The sequence below is a fragment of the Euprymna scolopes genome, chromosome 4 (assembly GCF_053919585.1).
Source record: "Euprymna scolopes isolate OS-2025 chromosome 4, ASM5391958v1, whole genome shotgun sequence".
Lineage (NCBI taxonomy): Eukaryota > Metazoa > Mollusca > Cephalopoda > Sepiida > Sepiolidae > Euprymna > Euprymna scolopes.
The window spans coordinates 123,065,748-123,088,098 of record NC_136485.1 but is presented as its reverse complement, the minus strand read 5'-3'; positions in this window follow the sequence as shown (position 1 = coordinate 123,088,098).

The following is a 22,351-nucleotide window of genomic DNA, read 5'->3' as shown; positions in this document are numbered from 1 at the left end:
TTTTTGAGAAAATCAGCTCCACACCTGTTATTTATTTAATCTGTCAGGTGTGAGGAACAATTAAATTAGATATTACATTACATGCCCGCACACTGCTACAAATTAAACGCACTCACTGACACAGATATCCATAGATAAGATAGAAATCTCGAGTTGTTCCATAAATTACAAACAGTTTTCTTTGAGGAAAGGTTGTTTTAAATTTCAGAGAATGACAAATTTCTTTCACATAAAATAAGTAATTCTCATAAACACTTGAAATCAATCAAAGAAAGTGTCTCTACTATCGTTTTGTGAGAGAATGCGTTTTTCTTTCTTTAAAGGTAAATGTAGTACACATGCCTGTTGACTTTTTTCTATGTGTAAGATGAATATGCATCTAGTTCTGCACTTACATAACCGTGTGTTCTTAAGAATGAGAGAGTGTATGAACTAACTATATTCGTCTGTTCGGAGAACCGTGTGTATGTTTGTGTTACGTATTAAGCGTTATTTTAGAAGGCACCAAATATGATAGTATATTACGTTGTCCTTATTTAGATGACAACTTATATATTCGTTGTTCATTTTAGTGCTATAGAGACAGTCTTAGGAGTGTTCATATTGTTGAGTGTTTTGAGATGCTAGATATTATATATATTCATTGTGAGTGTTCATATTGTTGAGATATAGAGACAGGTCTTACATATAACAAGACAGACAGATAGGGTACATCTTACTACAGGAGAACTAAGCCTGTAATTCAATGAAATGTGATTTAGGAATATCTTGATAGATAGACCGAGAGTGCGTTTGACATTTACTTTTTTACAGTTGTACATTTTTATAAACACAAAGTTCATATTAATACAATTTCACTTTACCTTTGTTTTTGGTAGAATGACACAAGACAAGACGGTAATAATAAAAACACCTTGTGGTACGTTTATTCCTTCGACCGGTCGGACATGATTCTGTATTTCAGGGATTCAAAGTGGTTTACATGGCTATCTCTAAAACCTCTTGCTTACCAGAGGGTCTCTTGACTCTTTTAGCTTCTCCCGTCTAACTCCTCTCGCTTCTTCCAACTGGCTGATCCTGATTCTGACTTATCTAACTAAATCCATAACTCATAACCTCACTGCATGAGCAGCACGTGCCTCTTTGACATATGGCATGACATGCCTCCGTGTTAAGGCATGCATTGTTATTCACATGTGTCCTCCAAAGCCGACCCTCTAACCTAATTTTCGTAACCACTTTACAAATAACATTTTCCATTGTCCGTTTTTAAATTCCTTATTTTAATTTTCATTTTTATAATGGATACAAAATTCATCATTACATTCCTTTTTCAATAAACAGATATCTAACTATTTTGTGTGAGCTAAACAATGGCAATTCCGCATTCCTTATTTTCAATAACATTCTGTATTTATTTTAACTTATGATTGGAATTATCAATTCCAAATCTAGCTTCGCAAGTTCGAACTTTTGACTATCCTATTTCATATTTACTTACTTACAAGGCTGTTGTTCCTGTAACATTTGCAGCCGCTACGTTTTGTGACTATACCGTTATGTGTATGCTTTATACCAATTGACACTTCGCCGCGATGGGAGTTGGTAAAATGTAGTTGGGACGTCATTCTTCTTTCTGCTTGCGTGTTTACAATTTTAAAATACGCGATTTTCAGAACGATTATATCTTTCCTGTTCACTGTAGAATACACATATTTGGAGTTTTCCCCAATCAAGAATCAATATTTAATAATAGTAGCTGCTTCCTCGTGAATTAATAGAAACTTTGAAGCCTTTGACAAGTTATAATGAACTGGAGAGCACATTGGATAATGGAATTTATAGTTAGAACTATAAAATCCCTAAGCACTGTTTAAGACATTCTAAAGTAATAGAAATTAGATATTTTCTATATACTTCGTCGACGTACGTTGGGTTTTTGCATTTGTTTTGATGCTATTTTTTGTTGTCATCGGTCGTTAAGATGACATATTTCTCGACTTTAACTATGTTTTTACTAATCTACGGAGCACCATTTTGGATGAATAGGATTCCTCTACAATAAACAGCCGAATATTTTTTAATAGAATGTCACTAATTATCAAAACCCGTAAGCCACTCGAGAATAAAGCTTAATAAGTGCTCGGTAGTCATCAGGAGAACAACATACTAATCGTCAGTGTGCGGAAGTATTTAAAATGTAACTATTAAATGGGACTAGTTAACCTGCCCTTGTTCACATTGAACTTGAATACGGCCGTGTAATAGTCGGCTGGAAAGCAGATCAGCGGAACAGAGTTCCACAGAGGTACAGTTTCATGTAGAAGCGTTATTCATGAAATATACCTTTAGATTATAAAATAACATAAAACGTTGAACTTATGAATCTCTTCGGTGGTAGAATGATATTTACAGTTTACAACTATGGAAAAAAACTATGCATATTATGATAAAAGAGGAAATTGAAGGAAGTCTTGCTTTTTGATCTGATGTGCTCCATAGAAAATGTAATTATTCGTTTTATTAAAAAAAATACTTTTTATTATATTATTATTCTGTCGTTTTTATTATATTATTGTTCTGTCGTGAACTCTATTGGAATGTCTATATACTCACAACGAACTTTATATAAGCCCTAAAACATTTGCTGATATATATATATATATATATATATATATATATATATATATATATATATAGGGATATATATATATATATATATATATATATATAAACGGGTGTATTTATGTCTATCGGTCTGTCAGTCTGTCTGTCTCCATATTTTACAGTCTATCTTCTCCTACACTTAAAGTTGCAGAGTGGCCTCGAATGATTACATACTGTTTTTGTACCCGGTTAAAATTGATTTTTAGGTGTCAAAAATGGGTCAAAATATATTAAATCGTTAAACACTTTGTACATTCATCTCATATCATATTTAATTTTTAATCAGTTTATATTCGTGCCGTGGTAACATCAGCAAATTCATATCCTACAGTTACGTTTCAAGCTGATAGCACCTTTATACTGTTCTTTTTTTTACTTTTAAAATTGCAACTCTATAATAATATAAACGAAACCTGGACGAGTTAAAATACCATAATAAGCGCATTTATGCCCGGGCAGACCTCCTCCCCGCTAGTATATCCATATATATATATATATATATATATATATTTATATATATATATATATATATATATATATACTAAGTAGAAATGGTAAAAACTGAAGAAAGTGCTCAATACTGTTGTGGAGCAAATATGCGTTTTATTTTTTATTACCGTATCTTTCTGTTAAGTTACGTTATTGTTTCAGTTACCCGGCCGTTTTTTTTTTGTTTTTTTTTTGCCGTCTGTAGCTTCCTCACACTTTTAGAGAAACCTTCTGTAAGAGTCTGAGGAAGCTACAGACGGCCAAAAAAACGGTCGGGTTACTGAAACAATAAGATAACTTTACAGAAAGATACGGTAATAAAAAAAACGTATATATATATATATATATATATATATATATATATATATATATATATATATATATATACTACGCCGCCAAACAATCATACTTATATGCACACGCATATAATATATAGATTAAACAACACAACGCCGCTAAACACAAAAATTTTAAAAAACGCCACCTAGATACATTCATTATAAATGTTCTGTCTATATAATATATATTATTTTGTAAAGGTCAACAATTTATGAAATAATTAATCATTTGCTATGGTACTCCAATATATTAATAATTGAAAATTATACATATCTTTGTATATACATGTTTAAAATATCATTATCTCTGCATCGGTATAAGCAGCAAACATAGGGTTCAGTTACTTTGTTTTTCTATTCGTTCATAATTAATTTCATTAAACATATTAACTATAACAATAAAACATCATTGATTATGCCAGTTGATAGAGATCGTATATTATTTGCTATAAAATTTATTTTACACTTAGATAATTATTATTCGTCTAGAAAAAAATCATGCCAGTTTCTTTGAAAATTTGATTACTACCAGAAAACGTTGCAAAACTAAAAAATATTTTATTTATTATTTTATTAAATGACACCTGAAAGCATTCTCCAGTGCTTGGGAGTCTATATACCGTCGAGATAACAATTACAATAAGTAGTTCTAGTAGAATATATGAACTAATTAACACACAAAAAGATAAGAAGTTTTGCTGGGTTAAACTATATGTGTACTGGTTCAATCAAACTAACACACTACATTACAGGCTAATTCAAAACATTAAAGGAAGTATATATGAAGCAGAATTCTGGAATGCATGACTAATGGCAATCAAATAATACAAAACGAAATTTCATAACTGTGGACTACTGACCAAAAGCCAGAAAAGAAGCCGAACAGGCAAAAGAGGAACGCGAACGTATTATATACAATACATAGACCAACTCATCTATGAAACAACAGAACTCACGAGAATGATTAAGCTTTATTAGAAAACATCATGCAACTGATAAACGAGGAAAAAAATCTTCTATCCTTAATGTTGGGGAGACGCCCACTAATTAGCATACGTGGGTGAAAAGATATAGATAAAGGTATCAAGTTAGCAAGACCGGGGAGCTGTGTTTGAACGCCGGATAGGCAAGACGCTTGTGCCGGTTGCTACATGAAAGACTTTAACACGCCCTCTGCCGGACAATCTTCCAACTGCAGTACAACAGCATCTTTGTAAATATGTATTATTTTTTTGTTAGTATCTGTTCTTCAGATGCTGCACTTCTATTTCTTGTTCTCTTTCGGTGGAGGAGAAATCCTTCACGATCGAGACAATTTTTATTTTTGTACCTTTTCTCCACGTTAAAAAAACGACCCTGGTGTCTAACTCTGTCCCGTGGGGAGGCATAGTAAATAGGTACTTTCTGCGTTCGTGTTGTTATTGATACAGACACAACACTTAAGAAATCAAGTCAAAAAAACGTAAAAGCTAAAACGATTAAGTAGGACGAACTCCTCCCATACACTTCAACAGAAACCTTACAGACTTAAACAATTTAATTTATGCAGGTACCAAGACAGTATGTATGAGGTTTAAGGTAGTAAAAAGACGGGGAACGAAAAAGAACCAACAAAACCTGGATGAGAATTGAGGCTGAAACTTAGTTTAACAGACTTAAAAAAGAAGCCAAATCGATAAAAAACGATGAAAAAGTAGACATATAACCAGCAGGGAGAGACTATAAAATAAACAGGAAGAATCGAAGCAAGAAATAGCAGCATAAAAACGAAAATTAAGACAGTATCGATACAAATCTAAACAATGCCAGCAATACAGAACCTTTAAATACAATGCATGCCAATTTTATCAACATGTGAACAGAGATAAAGCACAAACAGAATAATCGGGTGGAACAGAAAGAAAAAGTGATTTGATTCTAATATAAGGAGTGCGACAAGATCATAATAGAGACACGAAATGGCTAAAATACATTAAGAAACAGTCACAGATAATCGAAAATGGCCAGATATAAAAATCGACAAGGAAACACTCAATAAAACCCCTCGAAAAATGTCAAACTTGAGAGCACCAGTTCATACACGCGTACTGGTTTAAAAAATTCACAACATTGCATGGAAGATGAATTCAGAATTTTAACAATGTATTTATAAAACAGACGTGCCAGAATGGATGACGAAAGGTAGAACCACGCTGGTACAAAAAACACGTGAAGTTAACATGTTTACCTACTACGTGGACACAGCATAACTGAGATAAAAATTCCCTTCATAATCGTGGACTACTCCTAGAGTAACAAAGGAAACAAGAAAAGAGTAACAAAGGAAACAAGAAAGGAAAAAGAGGAAAATATGCCTTTTTATATATAGGCCAAAAGATTCTGAAGGGATTAAAAAAGAAAAATATTGCCATAGCATGAATAAATTATACAAAAACATATGATAGGAGCCCGCAAGCACGAATGATAGCATGTCTGAAAATGTACTAAATTACAGATAAGATAATAAATTTGATAGAAAGTTCAATGAAGACATTGGGACGTGAATTGACATTAGATGAACAATACATGACTTAAATTAAAATATAAAGAAGGAACTTCCAAAGGTTATTCTCTTTCACATTACTGTATATGATAGCTATGATGCTTCTAAACAATATAATTAGACATTGCGTGGCTAAATTCAAGTTTATGGATACAGAAGTAAGAAAAAGTCACCTAATCAACATGGATGACCTGAAACTATTTGCAAAAACAAAAAACAGGACTAGTAACTCTAACAAACACGACGAGAATATTTAGCCTGGATATCTGAATGGAATTCGGCGCGGAAAAGTGCGCACTGAGAATTATGAGGTGGGGAAAACTGGAAGCAACGGAACGTATAGTACTACCCAATCAAGCAGACATGATGGTACTAGTTGAACATGATATCTACAAATACATGGGCGTTCTAGAAGCAGACACTATCAAAGCAACAGAAATGAATGAGAAAATTAGCATGAAATACCTCTGAGAACAAGAAACCTCCTTCAAAGTAAACTATATAGAAGAAACCTAATTAAATGGATACTCACGTTGGCAGTGTAACAAGTAAAATACTCTAGACAGCTTATAATGTGGGCCAAAGAAAAACTAAGAGAAACTCTATCAAAAGACCAGGAAACTCATGATTATATACAATGCACTATACCCAAAGAATGCGACAGGCAGACTTAATGTAAAAAGAACAAACATGGGAAGATTAGTCTGCAAGAAAGACGGAGGATGAGGACAGGCTGTATATAATCCTGTGTAAATAACACAAAAAGAATGCGAAAAAAATGATGCAGAACGCCGAAATAAAAAAATACTGCTGCAAGAGACACTCAAGAAAGAAACAAAATAGAAAAAAATATACGGTGAATTAGACGAGGTAAGAAAATGGGAAGATAAACAGCTACAATGGTGATTCATAAGGATGATAAAAGAAAAGAATAATGAAAAAACTTAGAAACGGCTACAAAAATAAACCTAAATGGGAAACTGACTCCCTAATCACAATCGCATTAGATAACACGATTAGAACAAACCACGTCAAAGCAAGGATCGACAAGGTACCTGAAAACAGCAAATGAAGACTGCAGACAAAGAGACGAAACAATAAATTACAAATTAAGTGAATGCAGCCAGCTAGCTGTAACAGAATATTAAAAGAGACACGATCAAGTATAATTATACAGCACCCACTTTTTTGTTTGTGTGGTAGCACACCAAATAAATGAGGAGAGTTAAGAAGGAGAGATATACCGACGATAGAAACCACTAACACGATATCCGCCGGGGAAGTGAAAAGAAAACTTGGAACTTAGGAGGCTTATTGCCAACCAAGTTCCAGCAAAGTCCAATGGTCGCTGCTAACGAGAAATCAATGGTAAGCAGCTGTGTCGACTATGCAATTTTTTTTTTTTTTTGGATAGATTTTCGAAAAAGGTGAAGAATACTGGAAATCTGGGGAAACTTTTTGTAATTGAGATTCCAGAGAACATCACAATTTCTCAAAAGGTAATCTTCAGTCATTGCTTATGTGCCTACTTCTAATGAGTAAATATTATTATTATTATTATTATTATTATTATTATTATTATTAATAATAATAATAATAATAATAATAACAATAAAACTGCCTTTGTTGTTTTACGACTAATACCTTTATATAAGAATAAGTATGTCTATATATATATATATATATACATATATATACATATATATATATATTTAAATAGATAATATATATATATATATATATATATATATATATATATAAGAGCAAATAGTTAATACAGCATGTTAAAACACTTTTAATAAGAGTTAAAACATATGTAATTTGTAAAGGAAACACTAAATAAGTTGAGAGTCCTTAATCCACGGAGTTTCGAAGAATATTTTCCTTCTCATCAGAGGGTAGGAATTCTCCACGGATTAAGGACTATCCACTTATTTAGTGTTTCCTTTCTCAAATTAAATATGTCTTTAACTATTTTTCAAAGTGTTTTTTAACATGTTTTATAAACTATTTGCTCTTATTATAAGCTCTATCTCCTATTTGGTTTTATCGAGCTTTTACATCTGGTTGAGATTATTTATAGATATTAATTCATTAATATTTATAATATACTTTTGTTTTACCATCTAGGATCATTTTGGTAAATTTAATTGTACTTTTATTTTCTTATATATATATATATATGTATATATATACATATATATGTATATATACATATATATATACATATGTATATATATGTATATATATATTTATACACACACACACAGACACACACACACACACATATATATATATATATATATATATATATATATATATATATATAAGTGTGTACGCCCGTGCACGTATAGATGTACGATAATGATAGTAACATTCTCCAGTCACAAACGAATAAGTTTAATAAGAATATTCATGTTTTTTCGTATCTAATTTTTGAGATATCAAGGTTGACACAAAATATCTATGTTATCCTATGTTAGCTACCATTATACACACAAACACACACACAAACACACACACAAACACACACACACCGTCCACCAAAATCGATTGAGGGCTGATGACCTCGGTCACCTAACCCTTGCCGAACCTCGCGGTAGATCGATTATGCGGCCTTTTAACCCACACGCGATCTCCAACCTGGTAAGAGCTGTGCTTGTGACCCTGGGACACAGTTGCGAGATTGGTCTCCTTTACTCGAACTTCGTATCGATAAATCCTTTTGGCAGGCGCAGTGACGAGAGATACGTCGTCTCTGGGTGTGATGTTATACCATTAGACAGCCTTCTGTATGGGACAGCGCATTCTAGCCGTTATTCGTATCACTGTACGGTGACATCGCTTCCCTATGCCATTCCCGGCTAGAGTGTATGTACAACGGAATCGCAAGTGAACTCCCCATTTATGTGCCAATGTTCGGAACACGTTGCCGCAGAAAGCCGTGCCATTGTCTAAAAGGAATTCATGCTGCAACCCAGGTACCAGGAACACTGTCCCCAACTGATGAATCACGCTTGCTGAGTCCTGCCTCGCCAATTTCTTCCAAATGGAGAAACGCGTTTGACCACAGTCTGTTAGAGTTAAAAAATAGACGGTGCCATAATGCGTGATATCTACAATTCTCTGCCAATTCTCGTTCACTTCCCGCTTTCCTTTTTCCACTTGACCAGCGCTGGGTCAATGGACTGACATTTCCCACATTTCCCTATTAGCGTTTTAAGAATTGCTTTTGTCATTGTTGGGCAACTTTTCCTGACAAAGATGGTAGTGCGTTGCACCCCCAGATGTCCACCACCTTTGTGAATAGCCATGATTTGACTCTCATCCAGCTCGTCTGTGTGAACCGCGCCGATCACCGGGTCAACCCCTTTTTCTTATTCATCGCTTAAAACCACCGCTGTGGTACTCGTGTAAATCGGTCAGCGATGTTTCATACTGATGGAACCAGCGTCACGTCTCCTGTCAGACCGTACTCTTTTACGAGCTCCTTGAGAGTGCTTAGTCGCCTCCTAATAAGCATCTCGCTTGCTGCTTTTGTGCGTACTCGCGCCTTTCCTGTTAGCGTGTCCGATTGTGTAGCCTTTTAGAGGGTTAGTCCTCAAACTACTTCCACGATGCGGTCCACGTTCCGCTTTGATGGTCATGCTGGCGATGAAATCCGGTTCATTAATAGAAATGGCTGCGAATTTAATATTTTTCCTGCCACCCAGCCGCACTGACCCTGTAGGCTCGACAACGACACCTCCCAGAGCATTTATGGAATCGATACCTAGAAGTAAGTCAAACCCCAGCGGTTTGACACGCACCACCAACACGTCGATTCTGACAGACACACCTTTATTAGTGGATACAGAGACCGCTTCAACACCGCAGCACGCTAATCATTTCGACATTCACGTTTGTTTTTCTCCATTTCCATGTAGAGGACTAGTGCATCACCTTCCAGATATAAAGGTAGCAGATTTGCTACATCATCCACCTACTGAAGTTGTACGAAAAGTCTCACTTTTTTAATCACACTACAAGATCCCCCTCGCCAGAGAACGGCTTGATGATATCACTGCTTATCCCCACCTTCGTCATAGTCGAGCCAGAATTGCTTGTAACCAAATGTAGTAAGCAAAAATCAGGAACAAAAAGAGAAATTGTCAGTTTCGACCAACCGCCCACCCCTAGAAGAGAGAGATTTCTTGGCTCTAATGACCGTAGAGAAAGAAGAACAAGGATACAGAAAAAAGGCAGAAGATAACTCGCTTCTTGCAGATTCGTAGTTCGTCACAAAGAACACTCCAACCGCCAGAACTACCTACACACAATCTGCAGGACACTATCTGACTGCTTCCCAGAGTCCCGCTTTTATAGCGGCCGGGAATTATATATTTGCATAATCGCTCGAGAGCATACACGATTCTGCCAGGATTGCATGGAGTCGACGCTAATAAAAACCCACGGACGCCATCTTGGAACTCTCTTCCACTCTCTTCCCCTCGGCCCGCAGCACAATAACAGACGTATCCAAGGTAAGCTCTTTATTTCCTCCCATTTTGGTTATTGCCAATTCCCCTACACCCTTTTATCGATTTCGTACCCCTAAATGGGGAGGATATATATTGTTTTCAAAATATAATTATCGACTGACACGTGTTTCGTCAAACAGTCGTGCGAGATGGTCCAGTTGTAGGACTTTAGGTTTCTGATCATGGCGTCCTGATTTCGAATCTCGCTAGGTTCACCAACTCTGATGAGTTGTAGACGATGAGACACTTGTTAGTGCATAATTAAATTTAAAAAACCATATATATATATATATATATATATATATATATATATATATATATATATATATATATATATATATATATTGTTGGCGACACTTTATTTAACATACGATTGTCTGGATACGGTGTTTTGTCAAATTAGATATCTCAGCAACTAGACATTAAAAAATATAAATATTCTTATCGATATCATGCTAATGTGCCTGGAGTGGTATTCTTATGATTATCGTACATTTATACACACACCATTATATATATGAATATAAATATATATTAAATAAAGTGTCGCCAACAGAAATGATACCGAATAGTACATAAAATCCAAATCAATTGATGCAGAGAACGATGTACACAGGAATAAAACGTTTTTACATATAACAAAGGAGTTAATTTCGCGCGATAAGCAGTTTACATAGACATGTTCAAGTACACTACCTCTCCATGAAGCAAATGAGTTTGGACAAGCTTTAATATAATTTGTAGGAAATTAAAAAAAGTGGAGATACAAAGAAAAGAAAATACAAAATTTTGAATTTATGATCCCACCCCCAGCTTCTTCCCCCTTTTAGCCTGACCCCGCAACTAAACTTGAAAAAATACTAACGATTACATGTCCGGATTAGACGTTAAGATGTGCTAAAATAGTACATTTTAATTTTTTCTTAAAATTTCGTTTTTCACATTATCTTTTATTGCCGTTGAAACGTATTAACTAAAGATGAATAAATTTTTATTTATTTTTCTACGTTGGAGTAAGTCGTAAAAATCCAAATAGTTCTTTTTTGTAAATATGTAAATTGATAGGGTAGTTTTTTTACATTAAAAAACATATTCCAACTTGTTATGAAAATACTAATAAAATAATCGTAAGCAAATATCTTTCGAAACGAAAAACGTTTTTTGGTTAACAAAGTTCTAGTTTTAAGCACGCACAACTTTGGTAACGAAAATATTGTTTTAAAATATGTAGGTACACCTAAACAATCGGAAGGCTCAATCAATTGTTTCGTCTTTTCTAAACTATTTGTTTCGGATTATTGGACACTAAGCTATATAACTATAAAAAAAATTGAAAAAATATGCATTTTAAGCTTTGGAAAGGGGTTCAGTTTCACATACAACCTTCATGTAAATCAATCCCTAATTTTAAGAAACAATTTACATTCCTGATTGTATGTTGACTCCTGCAGCCCCCTTCCGCAATTATTATTATTTTGGGGGCGAACTTACACTTAAGGAAATATCACCCTTCCCGCCCCCTCTGCTATTATTTTTTATTTAGTCTACCCGTTGGTCCATAAAGATGTTAAAAAGTGATTTGGGCTTAGATTGTATTTTACTGTGTTTATCCCCTCCTGAGTGATGAGTGACAAATGTAAAACTCACGGAAGCCTCCAGCGCACTACCGCAAGCACTAATAAAAATGAAGAAGGCCCTACTTAAAGCACTACTAAAATAATTTTCTACCTCCCTCTTCTATAATATTAAATATTTTTTAGTGACGGCTGAAAAAAAATGAATCCTAAGAATCAACACGAGCTCCACTAAAAGCAGTAAATACTGTTATAAATATGATTATGATTCTATATTATATATTTATATTTAAACGGTTTAATTTTAACTATGCGGGGTAATATTGCATTTATTTGTAAGGAAAACAAGTTATAATAAGTTAAAATAAAAATATTGTTGATATTGTGTATGCTTTGAATAGCAGCAGTGGTTTTTCATATCGAACTTAGGAAAGTGCGGCAATGAAATAGGTAAGCAGGCGAATCTTTTTAAACCGAAAGTAACAACCTGGATGAACGGTTATAAAGCACAAGTAAGAAGACCCATTTATATATCTTCTCTATATAAATAAAATGAACTCATTTTTCCCGTCTGATTTTGACATTAATAGGATTAAAAATCAAGATATCTCATGCAAATATAATAGGCACAAACGGCAGAACAATATCTGCGGTGTGCTATAGGCTTAATATTTCTCAAATTCCTCGATAATCTTAGATTTCTATACTTTTTCTGCTGAGAAGTCACGGCCAAAATCGGTTAAGATCAATGGAAGTGGTAAAATATTTTCTCTCTAATAAATTCCTCCTCCCCCTGCCACCACTTAACACCGTTTGGGGATCGTTCACAAGGAACAGTTGAGAAGAGAACACCGGTTTGGCTTCGTAGTTCTTTCATGTGAAGTTATTTAAAATCACTAAACTAAGCTGCAGTGCGCTGTTGCGTAGTGGTTAGCGTGCTGGACAATTCACATTATATTTTCACGTACGCGCCGACCTACCGGAGTCGTTTTTTTTTTCCTAAACAACTGGAATGGACTTTTCTTGGTGGCCGAACTGTTAACGTTGCAGATATTTTTTTTTCACACTTTATTTTCCTACTTTTACTCATGATTCCGGGTTTGCTCCTTCCTACTTACCTACCATAACATTTTGAAAACTCCCCCCCCGTCCCGGAAACAAACACTCGGGCAACGCCGGGTACCCCCGCTAGTATATATATATTGTTAACATTATGTACTTTTGTTATTATATATATATATAAATATATATATATGTATATATATATATAGAGAGAGAGAGAGATAAATAGATAGATAGATATTATATTTATATTTAAATCAGTTTTGTTTAAAATAAACGGGGTTTATATTTATTTGTAAGGAAAACACATTAAAGCAAGTTAATACAAAAAAAAAATTATTGTTGTTCTTGGGTATGCTTGGAATAGCAGCAGTGGCTTTTAATAACGAACTTAAGACAGGACAGTCGTGAAATCGGTAAGTAGATTAATTTGTTGAAACCGGAAGTAACAAACCTGATGGGCGATTATAACGCCCAAGCAAATCTTATATATATATATATATATATATATATATATATATATATATATATATATATATATATATATATATATATATATATATATAAATGATTTGGGCAGCAGTACCAAGTATCGATAAAAAGTTTTTAGCTCACACATATTCGTAATGCCGTCGTTTCACGTTCACCTGGCAAATTCCATTCTTTTAATTCTCACAATTTTGCACAGATTATATATAAAGTTTCGCATGGATTCGAATACTTGTAATTTAAGTTTCATATCTGTTGATTAAAAACTGACAGGCTATTTTTTAGGTAGGAACATTTTTAATAAAATATATATACGTATACATAAATTTATTGAATAAAATGTTTTTGTGTACTGAAACCTTTTACGCAAATATTACGCAAGTATAAATCATATAGAATATATGCATGAATATAATTATATATAATAGTTTACTAAAGTTGATCATGACATGAGTTAACCGAAAAACATCTAGTAGGGGATTAATTAAAATTAATGTTTAAAAGCAAATGCAAATTAGCTAGATCTTTTGCAGATGAATGCAATTCTAAGACCTATATATAACAAAGTTGTATTTTCCTTTTTAATAAATAGAACAACAGGGTTTTTAATATGAATATCAATACACACAACACAACACAAAAAGTTATAGGAATATATATATATATATATATATATATATATATATATATATATATATACAGATATATTAACATAATATTAATCAATATATATATATATATATATATATATATATTTATATATTGATTAATATTACTTCAGGGAAGTCCTAGAAAAGCAAGCAGATGCATCTCCACGCCAACACTTGATCTCAAATAACGTTGAATGAGTAAATAACGATATATTTTTTAAATAAAGAATACTATACCTGCAGGCACCCGTTGTTTATATTTACTGCATGAAATAATACTCCTAGGTGGGATAAAGTACGATACCTATATAATTATCAATACTCATTTTCACTGTTGCCAATCTACAAACTATAGTCTATAACTCGATTATATTTCAAGTAAAACAGCAAATAATGAGTAATAAGATTAGAATCTTATATATTTAAAAATCTATACAAAACACTTAATTTATTTGTTTATTAACATTAGTAGTTGTTGAAAATCAACTCATGTTGCAATGTATTAACTAGACGATTGAATAAAGATAAGCGATAGGAAAACAAGATACAATTCGGAATAGACAATTGCAAATTAGGGATTTTTGATATAATCAAATTGTAAGGAATGAGGAAGAGTACAAAGAACAAGGAACATAAATCAATTGCTTCAAAAACCAACAGCATACTTATCCCACAGAGTAATGATGCAAAAATGGACAAGTACAAGACGCATTTAATTACTTTCCAGACTATTTTCGTTTTGGCATTTTTTTTTTTTACTAGTACACATCTGAAACCTTAGTCCTATTAAAAGTAATCTCCTCCAGCAACAGTGCGTTTGCTGTACGGTTCCGACAACTTTTTGAAGGCAACATGTAAATCCTATTCGGTGAGCATTTCATTTTCACAACCACTTTTATCCCCTCAATTGTCTCATAACAACAGCCTGTTATGTTTTTCTTGCGCTTAAAGAATAACCAAAAGTCACAGGGATCAAGATCAAAGTTATATTGATAATTAGAAACTGGCTTGATAACCCTCTTGATCAAACAGTCTGTGAGTTTTTTTTCCTGAGTATCTTTGTAACAAACTCCGTGCAAATCTCCTGGATTTTCAGTTCTCCGTTAATAATGATGTCTATAGTTCCACCACTGACATCAAACTGTGCAGGTATTCTCTCTACACACACACAACAGTCTGATACTATTTTTTTCTTATCAACTCTGGTGTATCTGATTTCTTTTTTCCTTCAGCATCTCTCATCATTCCTCACAGACTCTTTGCCTTCCTGTGATTTCTTTTGCTACTCTAAAACTGATGATCGATTCATTAAGACAATCCAATATCAGCCTGAAAAGTTTCATGCGTTTCTGTTGCATTTTATTTCAATTTAAAAAAAAATAATTTTCTGACATATCATTCTTCTAAAGTGTCCTCACGCCCAGAATGCATATTTGAAATTGCTCAGCTGTGACAATCAGGCTTTAGTATTGTGTATTACAATTCCTGCTGCAGCTGTTCTAATGAACTTTAGATAGTACAAAATTGGTCAGCAATCCTATAAGATATATAGCAATACTATACCGCATTTTCATACAATATACAGCCCGGGTACAAAAAAGACAAGAAACTTATTTTAGGCATCACGTATGTTTATTCTATTAATGTTTGTAATATTATTATTTTAAGATAAAATTTGTGGACTCTATTATGTTTTTTTTTAATTTAAATAATGTCTAACTTTTTCGTCTTTATAAAAGGATTAGGCAATGCAATTCATAGAAAAAAATAACGCTGCCGTTGTATAAACGAACATTGATTTTTTTTTTTATGTCGCGTTTGAAATAATGTTCAAGAATGCATTTATCAACACAACAGGATTTCGGCCTGTAAATATTAATGTCTATTTATAAAATTATTTTCCATCTTTTTATTTGATTCTTTCGCATTTTAATATTTTGTTTCTTTTTTTTTCTCACTACAACTTTGGAAACATGTACAGATTTGTCCGGCGCCAGACACACTGGTGGCATTGCCGGTAATTACATGCTGTTTTAACTGAATACTTTATTGGTTTATTGTACAATGCAAATAAACGGAGACTCTCAATAAAGGAACGAGACGATTGAATAAAGATAAGCGATAAGAGGAGAAATATAAAATACGGAAAAGAAAACATGGAATTAAGGATTTTTGACATAATCAAATTTGAAAGAATAAAGAAGGACACAAAGAACAAGGAACATAAAATAGACATACAATATAGCATTGCTAACGTGGCAAAAATGCAGTGGCACTTTTAACGCATATGCAATGTCTAAGATTACAGTTTGTTTCCGGAGTGAATAATCTCTGAACCTTAAAATGAAATAAGTCTCTATGATATAGCTCTTACTGGGAACAGCTTACAAGACTTCTATGAAAACACGCTCAAGTCAACGATCCTGTGAATTATTGCAGATACAATAAAATAAACATAGTTTTGGTGACAGCATTGCGGTGAATAAGGCAATCAAACGTCATGATAAATTCAGAATGAAATATACTGATGGCTTAGTGGTTACTGACGCGGGTTGGTATTCTGTGTTGGCACAATTCGACACCAGTTAGTTTTATTAAAACTCTTTCACCAACCTCCACGCAACACATTTCGTATATAACTTGTCATCTATTATATAAATCTCACCTGTCTGTTTAAATGTATGTATGTATGCATGTATGTATGTATGTTTGTATATCAGCCTTAAACTTTCGACAGAGGCGACGGATTTCCACGAAATCGGTATAATTTTTTATTTCGACCCTTTGAATGACAAATATGGAAAGATTTTCTAAAAACATATTTGCTTCGCCCTCAACTGGACACTTTTCTACTAGGAGGGTCGGTTTTTGGCGTCGCCATATTTTGAAAGTCATTGTATCGGTTGGAATGACTACTATTTCGAACGTTACAAATTTCTGGCCGCGTCATGGAGTATGGGTAAAACGTCAGGTTTTCCTCACTTTATTTTCCGCCTTCGCGTCACGGGTTCGAGCCTGCCTGCCTTTTATTTCATTGTTTTGTTTTTTTCTGCTCAACACACACCTTCAAACATGCGGACAACGCTGGACACCCAGGCTAGTCTTGGAATAAATTGAAATTAGAAATATATTGGACAACAGATACTAACCAGACTCATTCGATGCATGGAAAATAAGGGAATAATGCAAAACAACAAAAACAACAGCAAATCAACATCTTCAAATCATGTCAATTGATGTCGGCAGTTTCAAGTAGTGCGCATGTCTGGCGATCATTTTCAACTTGTCCGATTAACCAATTTGTATTATTTGAGGCCTATCCGGGTCTGGTCTCCTGTTTGAAAAAATACTGCCTGGAAGTCGAAATCTAAAACATCAGTGAAGAGTTGAATTAGAAAAAGACATCCCTTAAATGTAGAGATGACACTTTCCCGGCTTACTTATTTCCTTTTATCTTATACTGTTCGCGGTAGTAAAGCTGCGCACGTTTCACTTGTCAACCCTTAACATTAACCCTTTTCGTGTATGTGGAAGTAAAATAATACTTGCAAAACCGTAAGCACGTCTGTACTTAATGTTCAAAGGAGTGTCTAGAGCAAGATGCTAGACTATATTTTTACCTTACTCACATTCACCCCTGACATGGCATATCGCAACTTGGACGTAAGGAGCTACCTTTTGGACCTTGGCAAGGAAAGACGTTCATTTAAACTTACGCGCACCTGTACACCAAGGAAAGAAGATAACAAGAACGGGATTCCAAAGTATTGTTTTTCGATGGAAAAAGCTAATAGAATAGAAAGCTTTCTGGAATGTGGGGACCACAACAGTGAAGGAATAAGATTTTGTTGCTGAGCGGGTTTTTCGGGGATATGTACGTCGAGGGATCACAAATGCTACGATGTCATCAGAGTACATTCCATTATGATACTTATAAAACAAGCACGGGGATGTAACATTATGGCGATGGGGCGGGATTGGAGTTTAGTTGAAAAGGTGGGACCTATTCGATTGGAAACTCTTTTTAACTCCTATACAAAAGGAAGACTCAAATAGGAGAAGAACCACTACAAATGTGGGCAAATGGTGGTCTTGTAGGGGGGCATGATACCCTCAGGTGTGAGTAGTTTTCTAGCTCGATAGAGAGAAATACACCTTTTTTGCGGCAGCCTTCGCAATACCCTCAATGTATTTGTTCCCGTGCATATTACCCTTGAATGTAAATCCGAGGAGTTGGAAGTAAAAATTCCTAGGTAAGCTGTTATTAGTCATGGATTTCAGTGGTTGGAAATGCGTGTTGTAATTGTTAAAAACTTGGTAAGTCATCAATATGCTGAATTTAATATTGTACCTATATATTTTGTAAAAACACCTCATATTGATTGGATATAGTAAAATTTTGACAGTAGTATTATACCTCTTTCTCTTTTAGTTTTAAGCGAATGTTTAAATTGTGTGATTTTTTAAACCGTTCACTCCCTGCCTTATCATTTTTTATATAGCGTCAATTATTATAATTTGTGTAAATGTTGATAGTTTCGTGCATGGTTATATTGCATATTGTCAACTTCACGGAAGTCACTGAAGATCTTTATATCGTTTCCTGTGTTTTTAAACAAATTAAACTGCAGAAATGAAATAGCAAACAACTGTATACACAACATGTTTTCTTTCAACTAATATAATATACTTCAATACATACTGCTAAATGGACTTTACTATTTTTACATTTATTATTTAATAATGATTATATGTGAAGTGTGTGCGTTGATATATCCACAGTGTCTGCACCATTACTTTAATTCATACCGGACTTCTTTCTATACAAATACATATACTGTTTTATTTATTACTGTTTTGACATAAGGCACATAAAACGTGATGGGATGACTAATATAATTAAATTGTCAACTTATACACAATTACATCCATCTGTCAGATTATTGACTGAAATTAAATATGATATCACACCATGTTATAAAATTCATGGCTCATGCGTTACAAATGATGATCATAATGCTCTATGTGGAACCTTACCAACAAGAACACTTTAGCTAAATATTAGTAAATAATTTTCTTCCAGCTTCCTATCTCACCTTCCACACACACACACACACACACAAACACACACACATATGTAACTCTGTTTACGTATATATATATGTGTGTGTGCGTATGTGTGCATGCGTGTGTATATATATGTATATATGTGTGTAAGTGCTGATGAATTTATAGTAATTAATGCGTATCCCTTACAGCAAAAGCACTATTTTGTAATAACATTACATATCAAATAAAATAATAGTTCTTCACAGCAGTTTATGTTGATAATGAAATAATATATATATATGCATATATAAAAATATATACACATATATATGTATATATATATAAATTTATTTATGCATATATACACACATGCACACACATGTATATGTATGTATGCATGTATGTATATATTTGCGTGTGCATGTGTATTGATGCTAAACAAAGATGAAAAAGGCCATAGGTACATATTGATTTGCTCTACATAAGAGACCATTCCATACAGAGACATTCTAAGTAGAATGTTCGGCAGCGAATTGTCTTTTTAAATGTAATGTAAATTTCGCAATGTAACTGCGCTTGAAAGCCAATCACAACGTGATATTATAAAAAATAAACAAATATTATACTTGTTTGAAATATGAACTCACATCATTGACCTTATTCTCGCGTTGCCTACGCACATTTCAAACATTTCAAAATACAACCGCTAGATACAACGCGCAGCTCTTTACAAACATACTTTTCTTTCTCCAACTTTACAACATGACAAGAAAGAAGAAAAGAATAAAAACAAAACAATACACTGAAGATGGAGTATACCTCTAAAATATATTTGCGGTGAATTTCAAACATGTAAATTATTTGTTATTTTCCTAATATTACATTGTGATTTGGCTTTCAAGCGAACTTGATGCGTATTTTATCTTTTCAAATTAAAACAACGTTTCTATATGAACGTTATTCTTGATGAAAAAAATTGCTCCAGTAGAAAAAATTCTATTAGATCCCTACTATAATAATCGATCTACCCAGCGCGGCCGCAGGCGAGATTGAACTCACTACACGAGTTTGTAGTGTAATTCAAATCTTCTCGGAAGCTGAGTACATGATGCTTCTCCATGGTTATCAAGGATATTTTTTATCGTGACGCACTCACTAGATGGGGTGTCTACCACAGCTAAAGAGAGTCCAATCTACCCTCGAGAGAAGGATAGACTACCTCAGTTTTTTATCCTGGTATTTTACCTCGCGTTACACACAGCATCTCACCTTCACAAATGGTCACCCATCTGGTACTTGCCAGGCTCAACGTTAGTTAACTTCGGTGATCTGGGAAGAACAGCTGTATCAACATGATTTTGCCGTATACATTATGGCTACTATACTAATAATTACAATATGTCCTATGTTTGATAATGGAGTTTTAATTTGTACATTTGGCAAGCAAACTTTATGTAAGAGATCACTGCTCGAACATCAAATAGACAAGGTCCCATTAAAATGCACACCGCATTACATTTTATACACGATGAAATTCATTTATATTTATTTTTTCTGGTGATGTTCTTTCTGTTAAGATATATTCAGTAAGCGATCATATCTAAAGTATTGTCTTGTTTTAGTGAGGCTAGAAGAGGAATCTATCTAAACATACCTAAATCGGAATCGAGCCAAATCTTTACAAGTGATTAAAAGTATTGACTTCTTCACCAGGCGTGTCGCGTCGAATACAATTATCTCATGTAATCTGATTCCTTACCAACAAAATCAAAATTGTAGCAATTTTAGTTCAAGTACGTTTCTTATACTGTTCAACCATCAACCCGATTCAGATTTCCTCATCATTCCTAGGCGGTAAATTATTGGCAAGACGCCAGACACTTATCACCTTACACAATTTACGCAACGTAAAGATGACGAATGAAAATAGATGTAAATATTACAGTGGAATTATTCCATCGCAGACGAAAACAGCAAGCGTTGGCTGTCCATTCTATAAAAATGTTGCTATTACTCTATAATCTAATACATTAAATGGTGTGCAGCGATGGAAATTATTTGCATACAGAATCATTTCTTTGTCTAAAACAAATAAGACATGAACTTTTACTCTTTTTATGATCGAGAGAAAGTGGAGACGAAAGTTAATTTCCGATAAGGCGCCAAATGTCTGAACTTATCTGGAAGATTTGTCAAAGGTTTTAACTACTTACATGCTTAATCATTTTCGTATTAAAATTTATGGAGTAATATATACAAGTTTGTTTTTATAACATAGACACAATAGCAACTTCAAATTACAGACAATATTAATAAATCATTGTGCAAATATTTCTGACTGGAGCAATTCTCTTTTCAGTTTATTTGGGTAGTCCATTAATCTTCGTTTATATAATACTAATTATTTCTAAAGCATTCCTACCTGAACATGAATTTCCGAATGTATACAAATGTAATTATTGTTTATCTTCTTTATTAGTGGGAAACTGTTTATCAAGATACAAAACTCATGCATGACGATTGATGAATATTTAACGGCAAAGCGCCTGCCTGTGGATAACCCTTTTATGAGTAAACTAACTAACATATTAAATAATATATTTATTTAAATCAGCAAAATATGAGGGATGGTTTGGATGACTACTCTTTCGATCTCCTAAGAGGAGCCACTTCATAGTGAATTAAACTATCGTTAAAAATAAACAATAATATAGATATAACTTTAAAAGCAACAAAATAACAGGTAATTTCAAAGGTATCCCCACACCATCATAGTACCCATGGCTAGAGGTTCGAGCTGCATAAACGCTTACAAAACGTGTTCGTCGCAAAATTGATTAATAAGTAGCATAAATAAATTAATAATATATTAATTTATTTGTTTATGTCCACAAAATTTTGGCAATCGTTCGGATGTCCGGAAAACTAATTCCTTGATCTTCCTGGAATAGACACTATATAAAGAATATAT